Below are 26,720 nucleotides of genomic sequence, written 5' to 3' on the forward strand. Positions count from 1 at the left end.
GCATTTAGCGAGTTTTGCAGCCACCGTAGGTTCTCCTACACTCTTAGAAGAGAGGGTGAGGGCGAAGGGTTTTCAGTTGGTTGCAGTTTGCAACCTCACCACTAGATGCCACTAAATATTATACACTGGTCCTTTAAAGCTGTTCCAAATTAAAACACTTGAAAGCAAATTATAACATTACAGATTAATATATTATTAGCTTCAACAACCAGCAAATACATAACATCCCTATAATTTGGTAATTGGTAAAATGGAAAAAAAAAAAAAAAAAAAAAAAAAAAAAAAACCTGTATTTAGGCCAGTTTTTCTCTTCAGATTTACAGGATGCAGGATTTCCATCTTAATGAATGTAATAAATACATGGCAAAATAAGGCACTGTAACGCTGCATAACACAATTTATTATTCCAAAATAAGTCTTACAAATATTTACAGTATAATGGACTTAACTTTAGTCAGCAACAGACATCAGCTACTTAAATCTGTTGATGAGAACTTGCATCTTACCTATTTAATATAAGTTCTTCAACACTGTTAAAGGTCGTTGCCAAGTGAAATGATATAAAATATTAACAACATTTTTTGACATCACCAAGTAGAGAATGGTATAATGTTTTTTTTGTTTTTTTTATTCCCCACAGCCCAAGTTTACATACTCCAGAGATCTCTTAAACACACTTTCATATCCATTAATTTAAGTACCCCTCATTAATTTGCTCTCATGGTGAAATCTACTGCATAGCTGAAGAGCTAAAGGGAAATCAAGGCACATTACATGTAGAACTTGGTAAGATTATCTGTTAAAACCTGATCAAAGTAGTCTTCCTCATGGCTTACTGTATATTATATATGTATATGTTTCCTGTTGTGCCATTGGTCATAGGTAAGATACAGTGCAAAATCATGTTTTTCATACTACTGATTTATCTGTCTTTTTTGTCAATTATGTCTAGGAAATAATGTAGACTTTATGGGAAACTTACACCTTCCAACTTTATCTTAAGAGCAAGCAGACCATTTGAGGACCCCTATTACATTAACTGAGGTCAAGGAGGCCATCTTTGGTGTGGAAAGAAGAAAGTTCCCGGGATGGGATGGTATTCTGCTGCAGTTTTACTCAACATTGAATGAACTTGAACAATACATGTAAGATATGATTCTAGGTGCAGTTGAATAGGGCTCCCTTCTTGGCAGGGTCAACATGACTTTAGTCCTACCTAAATCAAATAAGAACCCCACTTTATGTAGAAGCTATAAACCCTTAAGCATTTCATGTGCCGAAATAAAGACATATGCCAAAATCTTGGCCTCCAGGATCAAGACACATATGACCAAACTTGTGCATCATCACCAAACCGGTTTTATAAAATCCTGCCTGACAGGAGACAGTATTCGCAGACTACCTCATGTGTTACATTTTTCAAAAGACATGAAAACACCCTGTGCTGTATTGTCACTCAATGCAGAAAAGGCCTTTGTTCGGATTGATTGGCAATACCTATGGGAGGTGCTTGTGAAGTTTGGCTTTGGTCAGGGCTTCATTAAGCTGGTTAAGGTATTTTATACAAATCCTTCAGCCATAGTGACTGCCAACATCTTATCTACCCCAATTTTCATCTCTCGAGACAAATAAAAGAGAATATCGCCCACCCCCATCAGCCACAGCACCTTGTTTACTCTGCTCTGCCTTCTAAACTTGCAAAACGTCAGCTTGGTCCAAATGTGTCCGTTTTACTGTCAAATTGGCTGCTAGTAGAAAATCACACTAAGACTTGCTTAAAATGGCACTCTCATTGTCCCATATTTAATAACTAATCTTATTACAGGAGGGGCCCCTTTTCAGTTTTCACAATGGTCTACAAAAGGTGTTGATATCTTGTCAGATATATGGGATGACAAAGGAATGAGATCATTTAATGATTTGTGCTTTGTGTATAATGTCCCCAAAAGATCATTTTTCTTTTACATTCAGTTCAGGCTAGCAATGTAAACCTATGGGGTCCTGTGAGATGTAGCTTTAACAACTCATTCACTCCATTCTCTGCTAGACGTGAGAGGTCAAACTAGGAGGCTTAGTATCTAGGATATATTTACTCTTAAATTCTGTCCTCAAACTACTGGCAGTCCATCAAATTTGGAGTGGGGATCTTGATTGTTCTGTGGATTACATTTGCTGTTCATCAATCTGGAACAATCTAGACAGTACTTCCAAAAATCCCAACCACAAACTGATAAATTTAAAATTCTACATAGGATGTATCTCACTCCCAGGAGGCTCCATTTGATGAAGCTCATATCCTCTCCTGTCTGCGAGCTCTGCCCTAATGGGGACACTGGAACTTTTCTGCAAATGTATTGGACTTGTCCAGGGGTAGTGTATTTCTGGAAAATGGTAGCTACAACCTTTTCTGACCTACTTGATATTAAATTGTCTTATTGTCCAAAGCTGCTACTATTGATTGATACTTCCTCTTTAGATCTCTCATTTCATTAGACACTTTTTGTCTGACAGCAGCAAAAAAAAATGCTAGCACTTCACTAGTAACTTCCTCATTTTCTCTCCCAAAATCATCGGCTACAATTGTTGTTAGATATTGCATATATGGAGATGTCATTTAGCAAGAATGCATTATATCAAACAATCAACCATTAGTGCCTGGGCTTCCCTTATTGAGAAAGTGAAAGATCGTTTGTGTACACACACTACGTCAAAGACCCTATATGATTATCATCATGCAAACAATACCAAACAGCTATCTTCACATTTCAGCATGCCTGTCATGTAATCATTGGTACGTATTGTTGGGTAACTGTGTGTAAATGTTGTTTGTTACCCTTGTTAAACAATAAAAAAGTTGATAAAAAAATATGTCTAGAAAACTGAAAAGAGTCAATAAACTGCAACAAGTCCTCATACCTAAATTACAAAATAGGTAATTAATTCAGCGCAATCCAAAATGAACCATGTGAGCATTTGATGAATACAACCAAATTTCTTGGTCATGGTTAAAGAAAAGTGATGGTTTATTACATCGTGGGTCTTATTTTTGTTGTTCTGGTCTACATTTCTATCAGTTATTACAATACTATACTGACGAAAGTCATTGCTGAGATCTGGGAACATGGTGGCATCACTGAAACGAAGTCAAAACAACAAAAAAGCAAAAAATTATCAGACAGGTTGTAAACAGCAACAGGTTTTCCAGAATATAAAACCAAAACCATAGCCACAGCCAAATTATAAAACCAAAAGTGAGTGCTCGTTTATGTTAATAATAGTCCCCTAATTGCACAGGACAACTATGTTGGTGCACATCTGTGGAAAGTACACAAAGTCAAAGTTTAACATGGAATTTGGTGTGTGACTTTTTTTTTTAGTTTGGGTAATAAATGCATTATTCACCTCATTTTTTTGCATTTAATACAAGCATTTGTGTAAAACCTGTTTGATTGTGTACTGCTCATGTTCTGACCAATGCAGTCATTGTTATGGTGAGGACAGCATCACACAGTAAGCTACACGATAAAGCTGTACAGCCTAATATATGCTAATACATTGTTTTGCTAGTTGATAATAATGAAGAGCAGCCACAGAAGTACAGCAATGAACCACATGACCATGCGTGAGGAAATAGAAAATAGAATTGCTGGTTGATGTAGAGATAATTCAGGCCAGAAAACATCATCTTCCACTCTACTTACCACCACCAGCTGCTTCTACTGTTGGCACCAGGTAGGGCAGATCCATGGATTCATGTTCATGCTCTGTGCCACTTTACACATTGTCGTGATGATACAAAACATTTCCAGATCTGATCTGCCACTGAAGCACCACCCCCAAGAGGAAACTGGTGCCCTTGTGTGGTAGGTACAGATTTGCCATGAGCGAATATATGCCACCTTAAATAAACCAAAGGGAGCAGATGATGTTAAAGCTCAAGAGGAAATGAAACATCTGCTTAACATATGTTTCTCTTGTCCTGGAAGAACTGTTGAGCAATGTCTTAATGGACCATGGAAATGGTTCGATTGCACTGTACAGAAAATGTCTTATGGAACATATGTATATTTTTATACTGAATGACCATCATTCACACCTCAGTATGAACAGTATGTATAATTGTAGTGCCAACCAGCATTTCATTGACACAACAGGATAACATGTAAAACTGTGAAAGTACAGCACCATGTGCCTTTTACTTGGTGTGAGATTCAGCAGCAGCAATTCCAACCCTTGTAATACCTGTCACCAGAGACTCATTGTACTTGCTGACAGTCTTTACTTCAGCTCTCCTCCTGGGTAAGGTGATCTCTGGTAGAACCTTGGATTGCAATGCTTCCCTGTCTTGATGTAAGCCCAAATATTGTAAATTCTTTATTAGTTGCTCCTGTACATTGAATGAGGAAATTAGGTGATTCCTTTCATTGTGCAGCAAAGCTAATGGTTTGATATTCATAGAAGATGCATATTCCTTTCCTTTAGTAGCATCAAGCGCAAACATGTGTATTTTTACACAAAAAAAGCTAATATTATAAGAGTATATATATATATATATATATATATATATATATATATATATATATATATATATATATATATATATATATATATATATATATATATATATATATATCTTATAAATCCACCAAATTAAATGATTAAATAGGTAATTTGACCATGCAATCCAGGATGACACATAGAAGTGTTTCCTGATTCAGCACCCTTATCAGTTCTCCGAAACTGTTACAAATCACTGTTAAAAAATAATTATACTTTATGTTGTGAAAACGCTATGGTTAAGGTCTGGTAGGTTTAAGCACAAAAACCACTTGGATAGGTTTAAGGAAAGATCAAGGTTTGGGTTTAAATGATCACTTTGTTAGAGTTAGATAAGGTTAAGGTTAGAAACATGGTGTGGGTTAAAGTTACTACTTTATTAAAGTTAGGCGACCTTCGTTGCCATGGCTACAATAATAACCACAGGAATAAGGTTATGGTTCGATCATAGTTACAGTTTTTAAAAAACTGCCCCGACTTGCAGTTGGAAATGTGACACTCACGGTTAAAAAACAGGAAATGAACCAAAACCAAAACCAAAATGAAGAGCTGAAAGTTGCTAAAAAAAACTCCATAGAGCTACTACTAGCGACCCCTTTCACATACAAGTAGTCATGTGATCTATTGTTTACACTAAAATATTGATTATAGCAGCTTTAAGTTTTGTTAATACAATATGTTAATACTACATTAAATAGGACACTGTTACATTTCGTCTGGAATAGGTAAGTTTAGTCTTGAATCACATTTCCTTGGTGTTTGTCAATCACTGATCTTTTGTTGCATTAAGGGGTCTTAGCCTGCAAGACACACTAAAGAAATATTTCTCTTCCCTCTTTACATTATTTAGTACCCAGAATACACCTCACTTTCTTCTCCCTGTCTTGAATGTCTTGTCAGCGCAGAGCTGTGACTCAGCCCTGTCTGGATAGCAGAACAGAGGTTTTGAGTCCTTGAAATGCAAGGATTGTGTATGCCCGCTGGCAATGTGTGCAAGAGCCGCACGTACAACAGTAGCACTGGGTAGTAACACTATTTGTATACTGTAATGTTGCATACACATACATTTTAGCACGTTAACACTTACATACATTCACACATACACATACAGTATGGCTTGAGGCAGTCTCTGTCAGACTTTTTTGGAGTCAAACCCTGATTGCCTCATTCAGCACCAGTTGATGATTTCTTCTGAAATATGTGCAGTAAGTTTTGATGATAAATTTTATCCTGACATACGTTAAAAAATGTGCCTAACTACTGTCCAACATCTCTTGATGAATTGCATAATTATACTGTTAGACAAAATCCAGCTTTATCACTTTCTAAGTTAAATATTTATGTATGTGACAGAATTTGTCAGAGGAAAATAATTTTGTTCCTTTGTTTTAGGAGAATTGCCACGTACTTTTAAATTATTGAGATGTGCAGTCACTCGTACCTTACACATTATGAGGATTCTACACCAGAAATCTAGAGCACTTCTTTTCCGACATGCTCAATAAAATGGCAAGAATAAATCTGCTCTGCAATTACTGTTCACCTACTGAAATGTCACAGGGCAGCGGATGAATTAAGGTTGAATTTCAGTGATATTCTGCTTTAATACCCCAGCCACAGATGCGGTTCTCTTGAATTTCTCGTTCTCAGATCAATTTGTTGTGGTTGCTTTATTGGCAAACACAGAAATGGATTTGGCAGGGAAAGCCTGTTACATATATACCACGTGTCACACCTTCCTTTTTTTGGCTGTTTTCAGGTCATTCCTGACAACAACAGCTGTAGATCATGATATATTTAGAAACGTGAGACAAGGGGGAAGGAAGCTCCTCTGCTGACGTTGGTAGCACTGAATAGTGAAAATAGAAAAAAAGGGAAAAAATGAATTATGTCCCCTCTGGTCAGATGTTGACAGAAGAAATGTAGGGGAAAGCAGCATGCATTAGCCATGTGTTTAAACTCTGTGAGCTTTTAATGTCATTGAATCCACCATTAATTACTTCATAATATTTTGATCTGTAAACCACAGATTCATGACTAATCCTGCTAAATGTAATCAGATAGATTCAGGAGCACTTAGATTTATCTTTTGCTTTTCTGTGGTGAATATGATAAGTGGTGGACATGAAGTACACTTACTCTTCTGCTACTTCATACTTGTACTCCACCACAATTTAGAAAAAAATTGTTCCACTCTTCCACACAGCTATGACAGCTATAGTTACTTTGCAGATTAAGATTTCACATAGAAAACATGATCCGTTCATAAAATCACAATATTTGTAAAAGTACCAGCGTGTACAATTTGTTCTAACTTGTCACGCCACCACATACCAATTCTGCAAATACATTCATGCATCAGTAATAATACCACTGAATGTGAATTTGATAAATAATGTTAACACTTTGAAAAGGGACCACATAACACACATCTTATTTTTGATACTTAAGCACATTTTTCTGATAATACCTTGCTTGACTCTTACTTTTTAATATTTTTGCCATTTTTATGCAAATAAAGGATCTCAATACTTCATCCACTACTGCATCTGAGATACAGATGGGTGACAAATTAAAGGAAAAAGCAGTAAAGGTCTGAATGCTTTACCCCTACAGTGAGGGGATCTGGTGGCTCTGTTATGTTGTAGGGGGCATTTTTTGCATGGTTTGGGTCCACTTGTCCCCTTAGAGGGAAGGGTCACTGCAAATCAATGCAAAGTTGTTCTGAGTGATCACCTTTATCCTATGATGAAACATTTCTATCCTGATGGGAGTGGTCTCTTCCAGGATGAGAGTGCCCCAATCCATAGGGCACAAGAGGTCACTGAATGGTTTGATGAGTATGAAATTGATGTGAATCATATGCTATGGCCTTTGCAGTCACCAAGATCTCAACCAAATTGAGGGAGAATTGTGAGATTTTGGACTTACGTGTGAGATAGCGCTCTCCTCCATCATCATCAAAACACTAAATGAGGGAATATCTTTTGGAAGAGTGGTATTCATCCCTCCAGTAGAGTTCAGAGACTTGTAGAATGGTTTTTCCTTTAATTCGTCAGCCATCTGTATATACAATGAGTAGGGTTTCTCAATTCATCCTTTTATTTATAGAGCAGTAAACACACTTTTATTCATAGAGTGCAGTTCAGAGAGCTTACACAGCAGAGGACATAGGAGACAGAAGTATACAGATGCAGGGAAAAGAATGAAGACACTTATAATACAATGAGGGAGAAATGGTAAGCATCTCAGTGAATTAAGCTGTTGTGAGGCTATATACAGTATACATCTTAACATGGGTCTCCTATAGCTCGCTTTTTCTTTCCTTAACCCTGTAATGCCAAGTGAATCATATTTGATACATGAGTTTTTGAGATGTCTACATCATCAGTGGGATATTTTTTTCCTGAAAAACCTAATGTATGCAATCAGATACATGCAGTGCACAGATAATCCACCAAGGTGCAAAAGGCATGCAACAGAGGACTTCAGTTGAGACGTCCAAAATGGACACCGTCAATCAGTGACCCACATGTGGTTTTGCATGGATATTTTTGCCAATTTTGAAAAAGTTCAGGTAAGAAAACTTTCATGTATTATTAATATTTTTTAACTTGTTTTATACTAAAATCGTGTTGAAAATGTGTGTATCAAATTAGATACAGCAGGTATTTAAGGTGATTTATCTGTAAATCCGTCAATTGTTATTTTATAAAGCAACATACTTTTTACTTATTTAAACTTATAAATTGAGATATTTATAGCCTATATTGTACTTTTTATGTATGCAACCTGCTGTATCATTATGATCGATGACTAGTTGGATGTTGTTATGGCTCACTTGCTAATAATTGTCTTTTGCTCATTGATATTCACTAAAAACTGATCAATTCAGAGAAGAAATACACAATAATATGTTTTGGTGTCTATTTTTAGATGTCAACAAAAAGCAGAGTGTTAAAGACTTAGCTTAAGATGATTATGGATGGTGATTCAAGTGACATGGAGCAATTAGGGGAAGATGATGATGATGAAGAGGAATGGATTCCTACTGCAGTGTGTACTGAGGGAAATTCAGATGGTAGTGTTGAGGAGGACTTGCAAGATGAAAGTGTCAGAAACATACAAGTTCATGGGAGGATGTGACCTTCTTGATATACCATCTGCACTTTACAAGTTCAGCTTCAGATTCCTAAGATAGTTTATGCACATTTGGTGGCACACTGTCACAGTGACAGTAATCAATGCTTGGAACCTCCACAGAGGAGACCAGAAAAAACTGAAGCCCAGGTTTAAACCCATGGCCCTGTGAAGGTTTCAGGCTGCTGTCGGCACTTCACTCACAAGTGCAGGAAAGGGCAAAATCAAGTGTGGCAGACCACTTTCCTCTCCAGAAGCAGGGTGAACACCCTACTGCAAAAGGCCAACCTCTAGTGTGCTGCCTTATGTGAGAAAGGACCATTTCCCAACATGGGAAACCGGACACAGAAGCAAGCACTGCACAGGCAATCACTTCTCCATTGTCTACTTTGGGAAATGTAAAGTCCATCTTTGCCTGACCGAGAACAGAAACTGTTTTCGCCTACCACAATGCAAAATAAAGAGGTTGTGAAACAAACAATGAATCAAAAAATGAATCAAACTAACTGGAGGGTTCCTCTTTCACCCTGTCATTGGTGGATTTGTCATTGCTGCATTATGAAGCTTCAATGTAGCAGCTACAGAATATATATGACACAGGAAACTCAGAGTTTAAGGGGTTAAAAAATGTTGTTTTGTATGTTTTTGTTTGATTTAAAAATTATGCTGTGAGCAATACATTGCAAAAAATTCTGGATATATCAAATATAATACTAAACAAAACTCAGGTATGCAAAGAGTTACTTAATTTCCTTTTTTAAAATTTGTCAGAAGGTCCAATAAACTCTCCATTTTCAAAGAATTTGAATTTTCTGGCAATCATTTGATGGTTCAGGCTTTATAGGGTTAAGGCCACATCTCACAGTCTTCCTCAGCAGATGCAGTCTACTCAGTTGACATGGAAAAAACTAGCAATCCAGCCATTTAGTTGAGCATTTTTTGTCAAACTCCTATAATGAACTTTAACCTTGAATATATTGAGGATGCTTCCATAACCAGGGAGTTTCTGATCAATATACACAAGGATTAGGATATATTAAATGGACAAGGAACTTCATATACTGTATATACAAATAAACAAGACTATGATGTAGATTTGTAAACAAACAGTAAGCATTTGTCAGTTCTATAACTGTCACAGAATCAGTGAAAGTTGTGCCAGCATAATGTGGCCCATTTATTGGATCCATTTGAGATCCTGGCTGGAGTATTCTGGACCATCTGGATTGAAGCAGAAAAGCATAACTAATACCGTAATACTGTGAGTTGCAATAATCAAAACGAGGTGCAGTTATTGCATGACTCTTAATAGATGTGAAAATGTAAAATAAAATATCTGATGCTGGGTGTGATTTTGACTCAGGGGAAAAAAGAAAAAAAAAATCATAGCACTGCATAATCTGTTTGTCACATTTTAAACCAAAATAAACTTTAAATAACCCTGGTATTAAGTCAGATCAGACATCAAAGAGATCAGACTGTCATACTCGAAGCAAGTTAAGGTTTAGTGTTTCCTAAGTGCAAAAAAGAAGAATGGACAATGTCTTTTGCAGACCCACTCCAGTCACAGCTGCTTTCCTTTATAGCCACCGCTTCCCCCATTTCCTCCTTGCCTCTATCTTGTACAGAAAGAAGATTCAAATACCCCAAATAATCAGCAGAGGAAAGTACTTTCCAGGGAGAAAATGTCATTAATCCAGTGGTTAACAACCAAGAAGGCATTACTGTCTTGGGATGAAGCTGTGGAACAGTGGGCCTCCGGCTGTGCATAGCTGAACAGAAAATCTTGCGTCATGCTTTTTTGCTGTAAAATAATTGAAAATCCATATCTATAATTACATAGAGCACACTTTTTACCAGAAGAGCCATAGTACTGAGAAATGTTTGTGGTGTCACATCAGCAATGCTCCTCATAAGAGGCATTTTGGAATACACTGAGAAACAACCTACTTTGTCTTTCAGATATGAGGAAGTATTGTACTTTTAATTGATCATTTTCTTTGTGAAGGTTTTTTAAATGTCCCAGCAACATCTGTTCACAACTTATGGTTATAGTAGTAAATGATGCTGTACTGCTCATCACCAGTCTTTTTCAGGCAGAGGTGTAAAATAACATTTACTTAAGTATTGTATGTAAGTACAGTTCTGAGGGACTTGTACTTTCATGCCACTTTGTCTCTGCTCCTCAGTATTTCAGAGGAAAATGTAACTTTTTAATCCACTAAATTTTTATGACATCTATATTTTCTTGTTACAATGCAGATGAAGATTTTTACAATCCTATAAAATATGATTTGTTATATAGTAAATTAAACCACCTAATAGGAAGAATTAGCTCCACTGTAGCAAGCTACAACATTAAAATGCTGCTAACATGTTAATGCATCAGTAATAATATCTCAATAGTATAATATATTCTGTAATAATGTTACACTAACAGAGGTAATTTTGCCTGCTTAGTAATATTAACCATTTTTTACTTTAGTCACATTTTTAATGCAGGACTTGCAGAGTAATGGAATATTTGTCCATTGTGGTTTGCAGGTGTTACTTTGACTGTAATTATGCAAAGCATATACATTTTATAATTATATTAGTAAAGCTGCATTAATTCCTTTTTTAATTACAGGAAGTCATTTGATTCATTGCTAATAAAAGACTATTGATTAGTGGAGCTTAAAGACTTTTTTGGACAGAAAAGCTGTACAGTCAAAGCTTTTGCCATGGTGATTTAGTGCCAACTTGAAACTCTGATTGCATTGCCTGTTTGTATTTCCTCATAAAACTAAGCTTGCAAAGCTGACAGGGCCGGAATTGTTTTCTTCGGGCTTCTGTATTTGGACTTTCCTATCTGACAGCATGGGTAAATGCAGTATGTACTCTAAGATACTTCTGTCAGTACGCACAGTACCTTAGTACCTGTGCAAGCTATAATTATTGTGATTAAAATTAGAGCTCAGGCTTAGATAACAGATGCACTTGTACAATCAATAAACACATTATACAGAACATTGATTCTACCGTAATCACTGTCATTATTTTATGTTCTGAGCGGTCGTGGTAAGACAGGATAGCAGTTGTACTTTCAGTATTCACCTTTTTTTTTAACTTTCTTTCTTTCTTTAAAGGAGGAACATCATGCATCAAGAAGCAAAATTAAACAAACTCTCCAGAGGTAATAATTCAGATTCAAATTCAGTGTGAATAATACAACATACTCATCATGTCAGTCCCTGATTGCACATGGTTAGCATAATGGATGCACGTAGCAAAAACGAAAATAATATTATTGCACTTTTTATAGTATATTTTCAGTCCCTTGGAGTGGAAGAGGAGTGTTGCAGAAATCTGACAAAAGAATCACAGCCCAGACTGCTGCAAAGCCACAAAAGCAAAACACTTCTTCACTGCTGGAGGTTTTCGGATGGTTGTCTGGCCACAGTGGGGTCATGGTGACAGGATGGAACTGAGTGATGCATCACATGACCTTCATGATTCAGTGACCCTGGCGACATTTGTTTCTCAGCTTGAAAAGGACCACTTCCAGCAATCATCAGGGCAAGAGAGACATCTGTGGTTTTCATCATGTGGAGGGCACTATGAAATATATTTTTCGGGGTATCTGTGTGTGTCTATGTGTGGGCGGAAGGGGACAACTTATTGTGGTATTGCCAGTGCTCTGCGTGCAAACCTTTCTCCCTCCAGCCACCTTCTGCTCCCTAATTGCAGCATGTCCACAATCTGACTGCATTCACAGATGGATGAATGTGTGTTTGATTTCACCCTTCCTGACAAAAAAATCATTACCTAATCGGAATTTTTCTTTCAAATAGTGCTTTAACTTTCAGCAGAGAGATGAACATTGTCTGATTGCCACTTTGGTTCGCACTGCGTTTGCCTCCAGAGATCAGTGTGTGCTTATATTTGTGTGTATCTCTTCCGCTGATCTCCCCAGGCACAACCTGCCACATTGACTTAGCGGATCAATCCACACCTCGCAGGTACACCAGATGGGTATCACTTTGACTTTAAAATTCTATGCTGCCACTGCCAGAGTTGGTTTGTGTGTGACAAGCAACAAAACAAAGCAATAAATAAATAATATATAGGGCAACCTTGACGCAGTATGCATCTATTCAGAAATAATGAAGGGGTGACTCACAGAGAGAGTGAACTGGACCATAAACAGGACTTGATGTTATCTGCCTTTCATTTCAGGAGACATTTTATTTTACTTTTTTTCTGACCAAAGGAGATGGTGCTGTGCTGCAGTTCAAAAATTCCTTAAATGTTGCTTCCCATAAATGTGTTGCTTTAACCCAAAGCCACATAATCATATCAAATGAGTTTATGTTTTAACAAAGTCATTTGAGTGCATCAGATATTCCTTCTCTTAAATAATGAGTTTACCAGTGAATGTACTGCACATTAGTATGTTCTTAATGCATGTAGCATGCTCAATAGAAACACTGCAATTCTACATCTATATACACATGATAAATTGCAGCATAAACACATATAATATCTACTTTGAATACACTTTTAACTACTTAAAATGAAGGAAGAGATCGTATGAAAAATGTTGACAATGAAATCTGTGGGTTAAAGAGTTATGGGGATACTGCTTCTGAAACAACACATTAATGTTGTATTTTCTTATCTCTGAGTCTGAGATATCTTTCTGTACAAGGCCTTTCTGTACAAGATCTCAAAACCTGGGAAATGAAACTAAAACTATCTGCATGTAAGCAGGTAAGTGAGAAAATGATATTATTTTATTAATTTTTATTTTAATTTTGGGTGAACCAACCCTTTGAGCCAAAGCTACCTGTCATCCCATGCCACAGGAATGCATAATGCAAGGGATGAAAATTTAAATTTTATGCTGCAGTAATGATGTATAATGTAAAAGAGGTCGCTCATAATGATGAACCCACAGAGAATTATCACCATCTCTTCAGTTCCTCTCAGCTCTATGGAGAATTCTGGCATCTTTCAGCTCTATTGTTTTGGTTTTACCGTTTTGATTCATTCTCACGACTTTCATCAAATCATCTAACCCATTCAATCAGCAGCAGGCAGCTGTTTCCAGTGAAAAAACTTTGACAAACCCAACCTGCCAAGCACCAAATTGCAAGAACTAAGTGACTAGTTGGTGATCATAGCGGAGCACTTAGGAGCAAAAGAACCAGCTATTCACTCTCTCAAAGGAGAGTGAATATTGTACTTACATTCATCAGGTGGCCAGAGACACAACTCCAAATGAATGCTAATGTTGCTCTGTGTCTGCTGGATGTATAAATAGGCTTTTTGCTAACAGTTGCAATGTCTCAAAAAAAAATCAGTTAATGGAAGTTTGAATCAACTTTTAACTCCTCAAAAATGATCTTGCCTGCTCATAGTGGGTCCTAACCCTCAGGTTTGAAAGTAGCAGTACCACAGCACAGATAATGGATTTGTCTTTTTGAGGTCTCCCAACAAAGCTGAGATGTCAAAGCTGTGCTTTTTCTCACTTATTTCTAAATGAATAAAGCTTGAATTCAGTTAGGTTCAACATATACACTGAAATTGCACACTTTCATGTGCAGTCCTTGAACCCTAATCCAAATTCATAACTGACAAAGGAGTATGTGTGGACTTGAACCTACCCTGTCAAGCTGAAGGACAGTACATTTTTCAGCCTTCAATAATAAGTTTAGAAACATCAATGACAGGCTCTTATAAACTACTATTTTAAAAGTATTTGTAGTATTTGAGTTCTTCTTTCTTCACAGAGAGTGAGTGGTGATCTCTTCAGATGATATGCAAGGCACATCTTGCCACTGACATACAGGGAATTGGATGTCCCAGCAGAGCCTCGGGCTGCATGTGCTTGACTGCACCCTTCTGACATCACCCATCACTCTTTTGTAGCTGGAGACCTCCTCTGCCCATCATCCTCTCCCTCTCTGCAATGTTTCTGGCAGAGTTTTGAAAGATGAGGGCTACCCTGGGGACAGCTCACCCTGCTGGGCAAAATTGCCAGTCCAAACCTTTTCCTTCTTCCCCAAGAGAAGTGGAGCAGCAATGCAGCTTGTCATAAACTTTAATAGATTAGTTTGGAGAGTAAAAAAATAAATAAATAAACTACAAAGATGATCGGAGAGCCATTTAAAATGGAACTGTCATTTGATAGCTTTTAATTTGTTCCTGGTTTGTCATATCTCACTTGTCTTTTTTTTTTTACTTCAATAACACTGTCGTCCCTTTCCCAATTCTGTTATTTTTTTCAAATTTTAAACACCATTCATATTGACATCCCATCACACATATCCCTTTTTTTCTCTCTTGTTGTCTCACTCTCCTATTTTTTTGTGATAATTCATTTTTTACGCTTTTAAGATTGTGGATTGTAAAGCTCATGCTGTGCTGAACAGCAGTGCAATTGGAGAGGGAAATAAAAATAGCCTGGCATGTCAGCAGGGGTTTATGATGGCCTCTTTTCCTCAGAGAACTCCTATTAAGTCCTACCCACATCTTATACAATAGACTAATGGAGCAAAGCCTGCAAAGCTAGTTCAGTCTGACGACTCAAGCAAGTAGTTTCTCCACATTGAGGGTGGATGTTTCTCAATCTGGTGGGTGTTTCTACATTCTTGGTGCAACTCTGGTTGTAAATCAGTCCCATGAATTCCATCACGGAAGATCAAGTCGCTGCTAATTTTTGGCAAGCTTGTTCTTTTTTGCAGTTTTCATTCAAACTTGCATATGCTTGCATGTTTTCAGTGGTTGGGTGAGCTTCAATTCCAGTGTATATGTTAAGTCATGAAGATGCTGATGATGCTAGCTGTCTGCTCAGTTGTTTGCAGTCTTGTAACAACAAAATTCTTGTTGATTGGTTTCCTATTAAAGTGATCACACTTCAGCAGAGGCACAAGCTTTATTTTGCGGTGGGTTGTGCACTCCCTAGCCAGTCATAATGTTGGCAAAATGAATGCTTCACAAAGAGTTCTGCAGTAGCACTGCAACTTCTCACATACAATCAATATGTTTTTTCACAATAAATGAAACAATGTTCACATTCTGATTCGTCCTTGTGCCAAGGCTTTGTCATTGGTCTTTCCTCAGGCACTTCTAAAAAAGACATTTCAAAATGAGAATATCTGAACATAAAACAGCAATAAAGACATGGCAAACATTACACTGTATGCAGCTCACGCAATTCACTGTCCTGCCAAAAGTTTCACATTATAATTATCCACAGGTGCCGGTGACGAACTAAGATTTGCTGCAACGAGCCAGTAAAGGCAGGGAAGAAGAAGACTGCAGACAAATATACATGGATGTAAACAATGCAGGCTTCTAAATGATTAACAACTGGCTTTGCAAATGTTTTATGAGGAAGGAAATGCATTTAATACATTAGTTAGACCTGAAGGATACACACAGTCATCTTTACTGTAAGATGTTGGGGTTTTAGAGTGGGATTTGATGTTATGGTGCAATGTATATTTGTGTCCTTTTGATTAAAAAGGGTCTGTTAAATACTATTGTTTATTGTAGTACACAACACCTGGGGATGGTTGCTTATTCTCTATAAAAGAAAGAGCATAACACTTTATTAGTTCTTTGATGAGGGCCTGTTTGGTGAAACACATCAGTATAATAAAATAAAATGGTAAACTGAGGCACTGCAGCAGTTATGTGTTTTTGAAGTGCTGCTATCTTAGTTCATAAGTTGTTGTCACTTAAGCAGAGGAAGCACACCTGTCTTTCATTGGATGTAATCACCTAATGGGTTGCTGCTCTCAATAGTAAGTATAAGCAAGAAAAAAATGAAAGAATGTTTTTTTTTCTGGACTAAATAAGATCACTGACATATGATCAGAGGCTTTTTTTACCACTCTGTCCACAAATGTCTCCTTCCCAAGCTTTGAACATCTGTTCTCTGCAGAGATGGCAGATTCATCACTGCAGTTCATCCAGAGGCCATAACATTTTTTTTCATTTTCAGATTGCAGCTATCTCAGTTAAGTAACAACACAAGTGATTTCTATTGTTAAAGAAACTCTGTAGTGCGTCAGTTTTTGTCTTTTTCCACCTGCTTAGTGGCGAGCACATATTGCCCATTTTTTTAATTAGAATATCAGACAAACTTTGAAGGAAAAGACTTGCCCACTCATTCTTAGTTTAGCTCACATCTGTGTGATTGACATCATCTAACAAAATGGCACTCCACATCAACTTCCTCTTGTCCACACACATCAATCATGTAATTATGGGCTGAGACAATGCAGAGCGGGTGGTGAGTGGTGGTGACTCATTTCAAGACTGAAACAATGTAGAGTAGACTAGATGCAGTTAATTTAGTGACTCGTGTGTAAGTAACTACAACACAACAGCAAAAATATTGGCAAATAATTTCAACATTGACCATATAAAATACTGCATGCCACAACAAAGCTTCAATATTTGGGACCCTACGTTCCAGGGCTGAGTTCAGGATATCTCTGTCCTGATATGTTTTTCCATAGTTTTGGTTTTATAGTTCAGCACAATGTGAATCTGACATAATGAATAAGGTTAAAGTGTTGACTTGTGCTGTGTAGTTTAAAGACATTTATAGGTCCACATGGCTGTTCACATCCATATTGGGTGAACAATTCAGAACTTTATCTTTTTAGACCAGGAGACAGTGATGCAGGACGATGATGCATAGTATACATTCATTCCCGAGTCAGGGCTAACTAGCAGTAGATGATATATATATATATGTTCTAATATAGATTAGATGGTTTGTTGTTTTGGCTATATTGCTTCAATTTATTGTCACCACATAAACTTTTGTATTAGTGTTTTTTTTTCACTTTAGGCACAACCTGGAATGTTGAGATCTTGGTTTGGGGAAGGGGGACTGATGACCTAACTTCTACAGTATATTGTGCTGCATTGTCCCTCAAGTCGGGGTGTAACACGCAGTAATTTGATTTCAGTAAAAACACAGCAGACACACTGATAAAACACATAAAATCTGCCCTAAAACATCCAATCACTGCAGCTGCCATTATTACAGGTTTTACCCTGAGACTACCTCCACAGATCGTTTACTGGTGTAGTTACATTATGACAGAGCAAACATGATTATTATTGTATGAGGTAGATGGATGCATTCACACCTGTACACCCTTGGCCAGAATGTATCTCAAACACAATCAGATTTCTACCTACCTTGAATGTTTCTTGGGTACATTTACAGTTGGCTTTTTTGAGATTGGAAGTAAAAGTTTATTTCTGCTCAGTGGAAAAATGCATGTTTACAAGAAGGTCTGTATGTCTTCATTAGCAACCATCTTGCAGTTTTGTAAGCAGACATGGCTGCAGAGTTTTTCAAATGTTTTTTTTTTTTTTTTTTTTTTGCATTTGTAGTTTAAAACTTGAAAAACATTTTAAAAACAAAACTTTTATTATTTTTTTTACACATCTACTCGAACGCCAGCTGATCCTCACTAACTAACACAAGCAGCTAATACTCCCTTGGCCTGCTAACGAGCACCCCTATCACTCCTTCCTTGTAAACCCCTGAAGCCTCCACCCATTAGCGGTGACCCTTCCAACAGAGCTCCCAGTGTTTTGAAGGACAGGAGGCAGAGGCCAGAGCCTCCCAGACCAAAGCCTGGATTAGTTACTAATCCTTGGAGGTATTTCTCTCTCCCCTGCCACCCCCTGCTTTTCAGGAATCTGCTTGCTGCATGACTTAAATTTTCAAGGGAAGGGAGTTGAACAGAGTGATGTGGGAGTCTGCAGAGCAAAGGATGGGAGTAAGAACTGGTTAGTAAAAACATTGGACACCTATAGAGAAAATATACGGTGCAGTATCCTGTGGCATTCTATTTAGGATACTATACATGCCTGAAATCTTCATTCTCACTAATTTCACTGAACTCTTCCATAGCCAAATAATTTCACTATCCTGACATTTTTTATATTAACAATAGGATTGTCAGCTAAATTGTGTATCCATGCAATTGTATGAAAAGCTTCTATTTCAAACAAAATGTGAATCCTCTGAGCTCAAAGCTTGAATGTTGAAGTGGTCCTGACTAACTGATGGTGCCAGCTGCAATCATTCATCCGCCATTTAGAATTCCCAGTCATCTACACTGCATGCATGTTTATGTTCAAAAGCTTACTTTATCCTGAATATGTTTTACCGATGTACCAGTGAAAAATGATAATTGCCGGTTGTTTACATGTTAATGCTCCATGTGTTTAATCGAACATGGTCAAAGCCATCCCATCACATAAAAATAACCACAATCCTTTGATCTTTAATTTGGGTTACAGACATATTGTCTGATGGATATATGCCATTATACCCACATGTGAGCGCTTTATGTACACTAAAAGACAAGCCCTTGCTTTTTTTTTTCCTTATCACTGAATGTGTATTAGCTTCACATGAGCCATGATTGACAGCCTTTGATGAGGGCACAATAATGACAATCATCATCACATAACCATCTCACTAATTACCGTGTCATAATCACTGCCATCAAGGAATTCAACGCTGGGCCCTCATTTGCAGAGGGTAAAATATTCATGCTCTTCTGGTGGAAACTGAGCAGTCTGAATTTTAAAATGATTACACTCTAAAATCTCTGGAGGGACGTGCAAAGGAGGAGCAGTTCCAATCAGTAATTCTGTTTTTGCTTTATCTAAGTATAGTATCCGATAAAAATAGGGCATGGACCCATAGATTATTTGCAAGTAGACAATATGATTGCACAGTACTCTCACTCGTACATTTGGTCAAATGACATCAGAAGGAATATCTATGAAAGGGAAATTTCAATCACGAATTTGTCAGAAAGACTAGAGTTGTTTATTTGTGAGGCCCTCTTTTCTTTTTGCCCCTTCCTCTGTTTCTCCAGTAGAGCAGATTGGATTATACTGAGCAGAGGCAGTAGAATTAGTGTTGGATCGCTGCGTTGCATATGCTCCCCAAGGAGGGATGGTCTTGAAGAAAGGGTGTGGGTGTGTGTGTGTGTGTGTGTGTGTGTGTGTGTGTGTGTGTGTATGAGAGAGAGAGAGAGCAGATGGTTGAGTTACTCAATGTTCAAACATCCCTGGGCAGTAGTGGGGTTCACATTGTTGACTCTTCGCTTGTAATAACTGCAGTCACATTTCTTACAGCCACATTTCATGCTTTAGTGCGTGGATGATGTACAATAGGCTTGTGCGTAACTTCATAGCTGCAGTGATGGTGTAGATTCAGAAGAGGATGATCTAAATCTCACTCTATGGAGAGAAGATTTTCTATACTGAATTTTTAAAGGAAGCATGAACCCGAGGCTATACAAGTTGCTCTCATACGATGGGAAAGTTGTAGACGAGGAGCAGCAGGACAGCTGTTTGCTGCAGCAAACTACATTTTATGGTCAAACATATGTGGACACTCATGTCCGGTTATGGGAAATCTTTATGCTACAAAAACAGTATATCAATCCTGTCTCCTAGATGGTTTGTTTATATACAACTAAATTGCAACAGCAAACACGTTTGGGAAATGTAATGCTGGCTTAATTACATTTTCTCTCAACATAATGAGAAAATGTTGTTAATTAACATATTTGGCAAGTTGCAAAAATGTTGATACTGAATGTATGAGTGAAATGTCCAGAGACTAGGTACCTAGTTCTTTTTTTCCCCACCAAAATGTTTGATCTTGCAGTACATTATCTGCTAGTAAAAACTCCAGCATCATTAAACTTAGGTACTGGCAGCACTTGGTTAAGGTTACGGAAGGATTACATTCTTGGTTTAATACCGAAAAAAATATGCAGCGACTTGAAGCAACATGTTTGTTGACATTTAAACGAAACAACAATGCATCTTGTACACCTGCCATCCACCCACACCTCCTCGTTCTGACTTCAGTGCAATATGTTAATATACCGCTTTGTTCATTCGAAAAAACGTTGGCAGCGACTACATTTGCCAATGCAATGTAAATGGGAAACAATTTAGTTGTATATAAATGTAATCTCTAGGAGACAGGGTCAATGTAGGATATTTTAGACACCTTTGTGGCAACAGTTTGGGGTTGGCCCCCTCCTGTACCATCATGAAAGGGAAATATTTTTTTTCTGACTGTGGAAGAACTTGACTGGCGTGCTCATAGCCCTGGCTTCAACCTCATTGGATACCTTTGGGATGAATTAGAGCACTGACATTGGGCCAGGCCTTATCATCTAACATCAGTGGCAGATTTCACTAACGCTCTTGAGGCTAAATGGGAGCAAAATCCCTGCTGCACAAAATTAATGCCTGTGGTTTTGTAATGAAATGTTGAACAATCACATATGACTGTAATTTTCAGGTGTTCACATACTTGTGGCCATAGAGTTCTGCTGTTTACATTCTGCTGCTGTAAAGCAGTTGCTTTTTCCCTCTTTGTGCCTGATAACACCTTGCTACCAACACTTTCTTGGCTCACAGCCATTGCCACATCTGATTAATGCCTACCCGCTCAGACCTCTCCTCTTCCTCCACTTGCTCTCTGCGTCCACGACTGTTATTAATAGTGGGAGCATAAAGGAGACTTGTTGTGGCACAGAGATTAGGCAGCTTGCAGTGGCCCACCTGCTGACCCCAGGTGCTCTACCACCGACTATCTAGACACAGTTCCAGTGTTGAAGTGATTTTGGAAAGCAGAATGAGGTAGGTTATGGCAAGACCTCGTGTTGATTATAGTGTGTGATAGTGAGATTCTTCTTTCAAGATTGTTTTCCTGTTACATGGACATTATTCACAGTCTTTGAATAGACTGATGAAGCTGACAATGTCTTAGCAAAATCTCAATGTTTGCTTCAAATTAGGGAAGAATTGGCCACTACCAATTAACTACCTCAGCTGGTAAACATCCATAAATCTAATAGCTTAGAATATGTATCATAACAACAGCTGGCACATACATACACATTGTAGACTGATGAGTTAAGCTATGCATGGCAGTACTGCCCTTAGATATAATTGTTGTCAGGGACAAGGTGGCCAGATGTGAATGGTGCTATAATTAACTCTCAATGTCTGCTATGTAAGAATCAGGAGAATGCTGATGTTTTGAAGCAGCTGCCAGAATTCACCGTACACTGTGTTTATAGTCACTGAAACAATAGCTTTCAGATCATTGGGGGGGAAATTCTGAAAATACTTAAAATGAAAAGTCTTACTTACACTGTTACTCTGTATTTTATCTGTGAGTAAAATGACTTCCTACATTTTTCAGAGAGCTTGCCTGGACTTGCTGCAGGTGGGTAGAGAGGAGAGGAGGAGGAGGAGGAGGAGGAGTGGAAAGAGAGACGGAGGCAAAGATAGAAATAGTGAGAGTGAGTTTCCATCTGAGAAAAAGTGAGAGTCACACCTGCACTGAAAACATGTCTTGTGGCAGCTGCAATGCAGTCTGGTCTATTGAGGTGACTGTCAGTGGAGGAAGTGGCATCTTTACCTCTTCTAAAGTGGATTTCTCCCTTTATGAATGTTCAACGTGGGTGCGAAATGGCTTTTCTGGAGAGGAGCATATGATCTGTGGGACTGACATCAAAAAGTGGCATTTATTTGATGTAGTGCATTAAATGTCTGAAAATGAAGGGACATTTTCAGACATTTAATGCACTACATCAGAAACTTATCAAAAGAATAAGAAAAAAATATACAGCCAAACTAAAATGGACCCAGGGTTGACAGGCAAGGGATTTTAAAGTGACATTTTTATTCCATGATAAAAGGAACAGCAAGACTATTGTTGACAGCAGTCCCCTGTGCTTAGAAACATTACAATAAAAGAACAAAGTACTGTGGACCGAGCTTCTCAGCTGAATTGAATTACATTCAGCTTTGGCATAACTATTATTCAACGCTTCCCCCTCGCATATATGATCACGCAACAATTCATGTGACATTTACAATCAATTTCATCCATCAATAATGTTCTTTGGATTTTTTTTCTTTTTCCTGCGGAGGTGTTTTTGCTCTGAAAAGGTCAGAATGAACCAAAATAATCATCCCTCTCTTTATATGACTGTCATAAGTGGAATTTTAGGAGCCAAAAAAAAAAAAAAGAAGAAGAAGAAAACAATGCAATGCTAATTCCAAGCTTTGACAAATAAGTTATTTTAAGAACAAACCACTGGCATCATTTCAGAACCAGCATGTTACTGTCTTCAGCTAGCAGACAATGCTCTTACACTGTGTACATGACTCATCTTAATGAGTAATATGCAAAACAATACACACAGAATCCACACTAACACTTGTACATTTGATATCGGTATTATGTGTCTGACTCAAGACAGTCACGGTTGTTTTTCTATACAATTACCATCCCCCCTAAAATTAAAGAAAAACTTTCCCAGTCTCTCTTCCTAGTCTATTTGATTTTAGTTGTAATAACCCTTACACCGGCAGTAGATGTGTAGACATTGATACATTATGTTTTGGCATATGTTGGCTTTCTGTTATTTATATATTATGATGTTGGATATCTATGTTAAACATTGTCAAGGTTCCAAAACTTGAGGTTAACATATATAGAAATGCTTCCTGCAAGTCAAAAGAGCAGGCTTCAATCTGCCCTGACCGCTTTGTTCTGTAGCCTTGGTTGCTAAGGTTGTTGTTAAGGTTTTCCCATGTGTTGTTTGCATCCACTCTCATATTGTGGGTTTGATTTTGGCTTGAATGTGTACGGATGTATTTGTGAAGTTGACATTTCCAGTAAAGAACGAGAAAAAGTAGCGGAATCCTACTGGTACTGTTTGTTTCATGGTTTGTTGACGTAGCTGAGGGGAAGCTTCCAGAAGCTAACCAGTCAGAACAGAGTGGGCTCATCGAGGAGACAGGAGCTAAAACAGCATGTTTCAGAGGCTGAACAGAGAGGCTGCATTAAGGGTCGGTATAAGATGATTAAGGAGTTTTCGGAGCTGTAAATCATGCAAAGATATTCCAGTAGAGCTCCACATTAAAAATATAGACCTGGAAATAAGCATAATGTGCCTTTAAGCAACATCAATTTATTTTGAATAAAAATGCTGTAACTCATGATGAAAAAAAAAAATCAAGTTCTCATGGCTGACCACAATTTATATATCAAATTAAACATTCCATTGATCGATGAGGAGGCCGGATGAGCAAAATGTTCATTTTGGAAGTGTTAGACAAGTTACTTGAAAATATTATCAATAGCTCATTAATAAGAGCTCATTAATAAGTCATTTGTAACATTACTCATAGCATTGCTTTCCACAATTCCCAGCCCTATCAAATGTGTCTTCCAACAACTCCAAAGCCTCCACACCCACAAGTTCTGTATTCAACACATACAAAATTAGGAAATTGTGTGGATATTTTCGTGCGTCTGTGCTTGTGTGCACATGCATGCATTTATTCCCCAGCATGTTTTGTTGCCACCAGCAAACAGAGGAAGCGTTAAACTCATTGCCTGGCCTTGCGGCTGTTGTGTGTGATGGGACTTCTTCAAAGTGAGTGATTCTGATTTAGTGGTTATCTGCAGAATCCATCACTCTCACTATCATTTACTATCCCAAACCACAACTCTGAACCAACCTTCAGCCTCCCTGGAGAATTTTGTGTTTTTATTTGCCCTACCTCCTGGGCAGCCCCAAAGGCATCGTTCTACAGCATCCTTCAAGGTTGAAGAAAGGAAGAATTAGCATTTTTCAGTTTTTCTCATTTTGAATAAGCAAACTTTAGTAACACCCAAATCCATTTCACTTTTTCCATACTTCCTACCATTACCATATTGTTCCATATTGGTTGTGGATTATTGCATTTGCAATTATGATGATCTTATCTTTAATCATGATGGAAATAATTCCATCATGTTACAGCATCATGTTATATTCAGCTTTCAGTTTTTTTGCTCCTACTGCACTGTAGCGGCAGCATTTTGATTTTTTTAAATAATTGTTGGCACACTCTTGACATGGTGTGTAAGACTTTATTACATCAGGGCCACAAACTTGTTTTTTTGGTTTGCAAAGCCTTTCTTAGACCTCTCTCTCAGCTTCTCCTCTATTGCAAAAAAGATGATTATTCCTTTATTTAATGGAAGGATATTTAGGCACATCAAAAACATTCACATATCCATTACTGTCAGAGCAATTGGGGAACTTTGGGTTTTATTTGCATAATTATGCCAAAAATATTTGTCTGATAGATGTGCTTAAAAGTTAAATAAAAGAGACCCAATGATTGAGCCTTGCAGAACACCACACTGCAGAACCCACATGTCTGTAGACATTAGGGAATCGAGATGCTGCACAATTTCTTTGTTCAATCATCAATCAACAGCATTAAAGAGGCCATATTATGCCCCTTTTCCACAAGTTAACACAGTTCCCTGGGGTCTTAATAAGATGTATCAACTGCAGCCTTTTCATCCTGTCTAGACGGCCCTGTTCAAAACGGCCAGTTTGAATGTAAATAAACTTAGATTTTACTGTGATTTAATTACAATAAACGCATCAAAAGGATGCCATAATAACTACATCACGATGTTGATTTGTAAAAAGCCTGAATTCATCCTTTGTCAGGTCTGTCCACATGACAACAAGCAAATAATTGTTAAAATGCTTGTTTTTTGAATGGAGTTCAAATCGATTAGAGCTATGCTAACATTGTAGCTGCTCCGTCCACACTCAGAATAACATCATCTAAGGGTGTAAATATGGCAGCGACATTATTGTTTATACACATGGATACCTACATACTGTGTAACATTAAAATCTTATAAACTCACTGGCATTTAAGATGTTTATTATTGATGACAGCAGCTAAAGTGGTGTGTGACTCTGGTGTTAGCTCCAGATAGGCTGCGAAGCCAGTTTGAAGATAAATCCACTTAATCCCAAAAGTTTAAAAAACAAAGTCCTCCTGCTGGCAAACTGCTCCGTATCAGAGCAGAATCAGGTGTTTATTCCTCCAGAAGATAGATAGACAGGCTCTGCTCCTCAGCCGGCTCTCTCCTGCAGAGCTCACCAGGACTCACAGCCATCTGTCAGCAAGCAGTGGCTCTGTCCCCCGATCCAGCCCTGTCATATGGGTGAATTTTTCGCCCTTAGCTTAGCCTAGCTTGGCCCCATGTGACGTAAGAAGGGGCAACAAATCTGAATGACTTGTTGAATCACATGAATACAGAGCAAGCTAGCCCACACCAAACTGACTGGGTTATTTCACAGCTTGTGTGTTAGTAGGCATATCTGAGACCCAAATACATATGCACAAGCACTGAAAAAGTGAGTTTTTCATAATGGATGGAAGTGTCAGTGACTAATAATGAATATATAGCCAACACATTGCATGTTAGTGTAAAGGAGGTCAGGCTTTATTGTTGCAACAGAATTGTTCAGTTTATCTACAGAAGTATCAAATTGTGGTCAAATTACAACTGATTTGAAAATGTAACAATAAATAAATGTAGTTGTAACTTCACATACTACAGCCTGGTATAGGTACATAACAAAACCAGATGACTGAGTTTCTTTTGACTTACAATTATTCTGAATTTGTATTGCATTGTAGCATCATACCTTTTAGTAGTGCAGCTGCTTACAACCACTGGAGTAGCTGTCCATTCAAATGTAAGCAACATTTAAAACATATCATGTCATCATACATATCTGCCTTGTCATATGCTTGTTCAGCTTTGTCTGTCTTAAGTCAAAGCCTGAGGTTGAGTCTGGTTCTGCTGATGCACTGTTTTCTGTAGTCAGGGAGTGTGAGCCAGTGAGGAGGAGGATATCATTTGCAACCTGTGTTTACAAGCCCTGGACAGAACATGCCTTTAACTCCAAATTACACAGGCCCCCACTGTTCTCAAAAACACATTAAAATAGCTGCTTGGGGCATTGTTTAGATCTTAATGCAGGCCAGTCCATTCTGCTGGTAATATAAAAGGTAAAGGCAGCTCCCTGTATTTTTGCTTTTGCTTTTTCTTCAATATCAAGGTAAACCATTTTTATTTTTCA

General features: G+C 37.8%; 1 long non-coding RNA gene across 1 annotated transcript; it reads right to left on the reverse strand.

The window, feature by feature from the left end:
- Positions 1–26,720, reverse strand: LOC122988697. Its single transcript, XR_006404868.1, has 3 exons — positions 26,706–26,720; positions 18,154–18,160; positions 1–139 (listed from the first exon to the last, which is right to left on the reverse strand). It is a non-coding gene; the product is annotated as an uncharacterized LOC122988697 (long non-coding RNA).

The sequence above is a fragment of the Thunnus albacares genome, chromosome 1 (genome assembly GCF_914725855.1).
Source record: "Thunnus albacares chromosome 1, fThuAlb1.1, whole genome shotgun sequence".
In the NCBI taxonomy this organism is placed as follows: Eukaryota; Metazoa; Chordata; class Actinopteri; order Scombriformes; family Scombridae; genus Thunnus; species Thunnus albacares.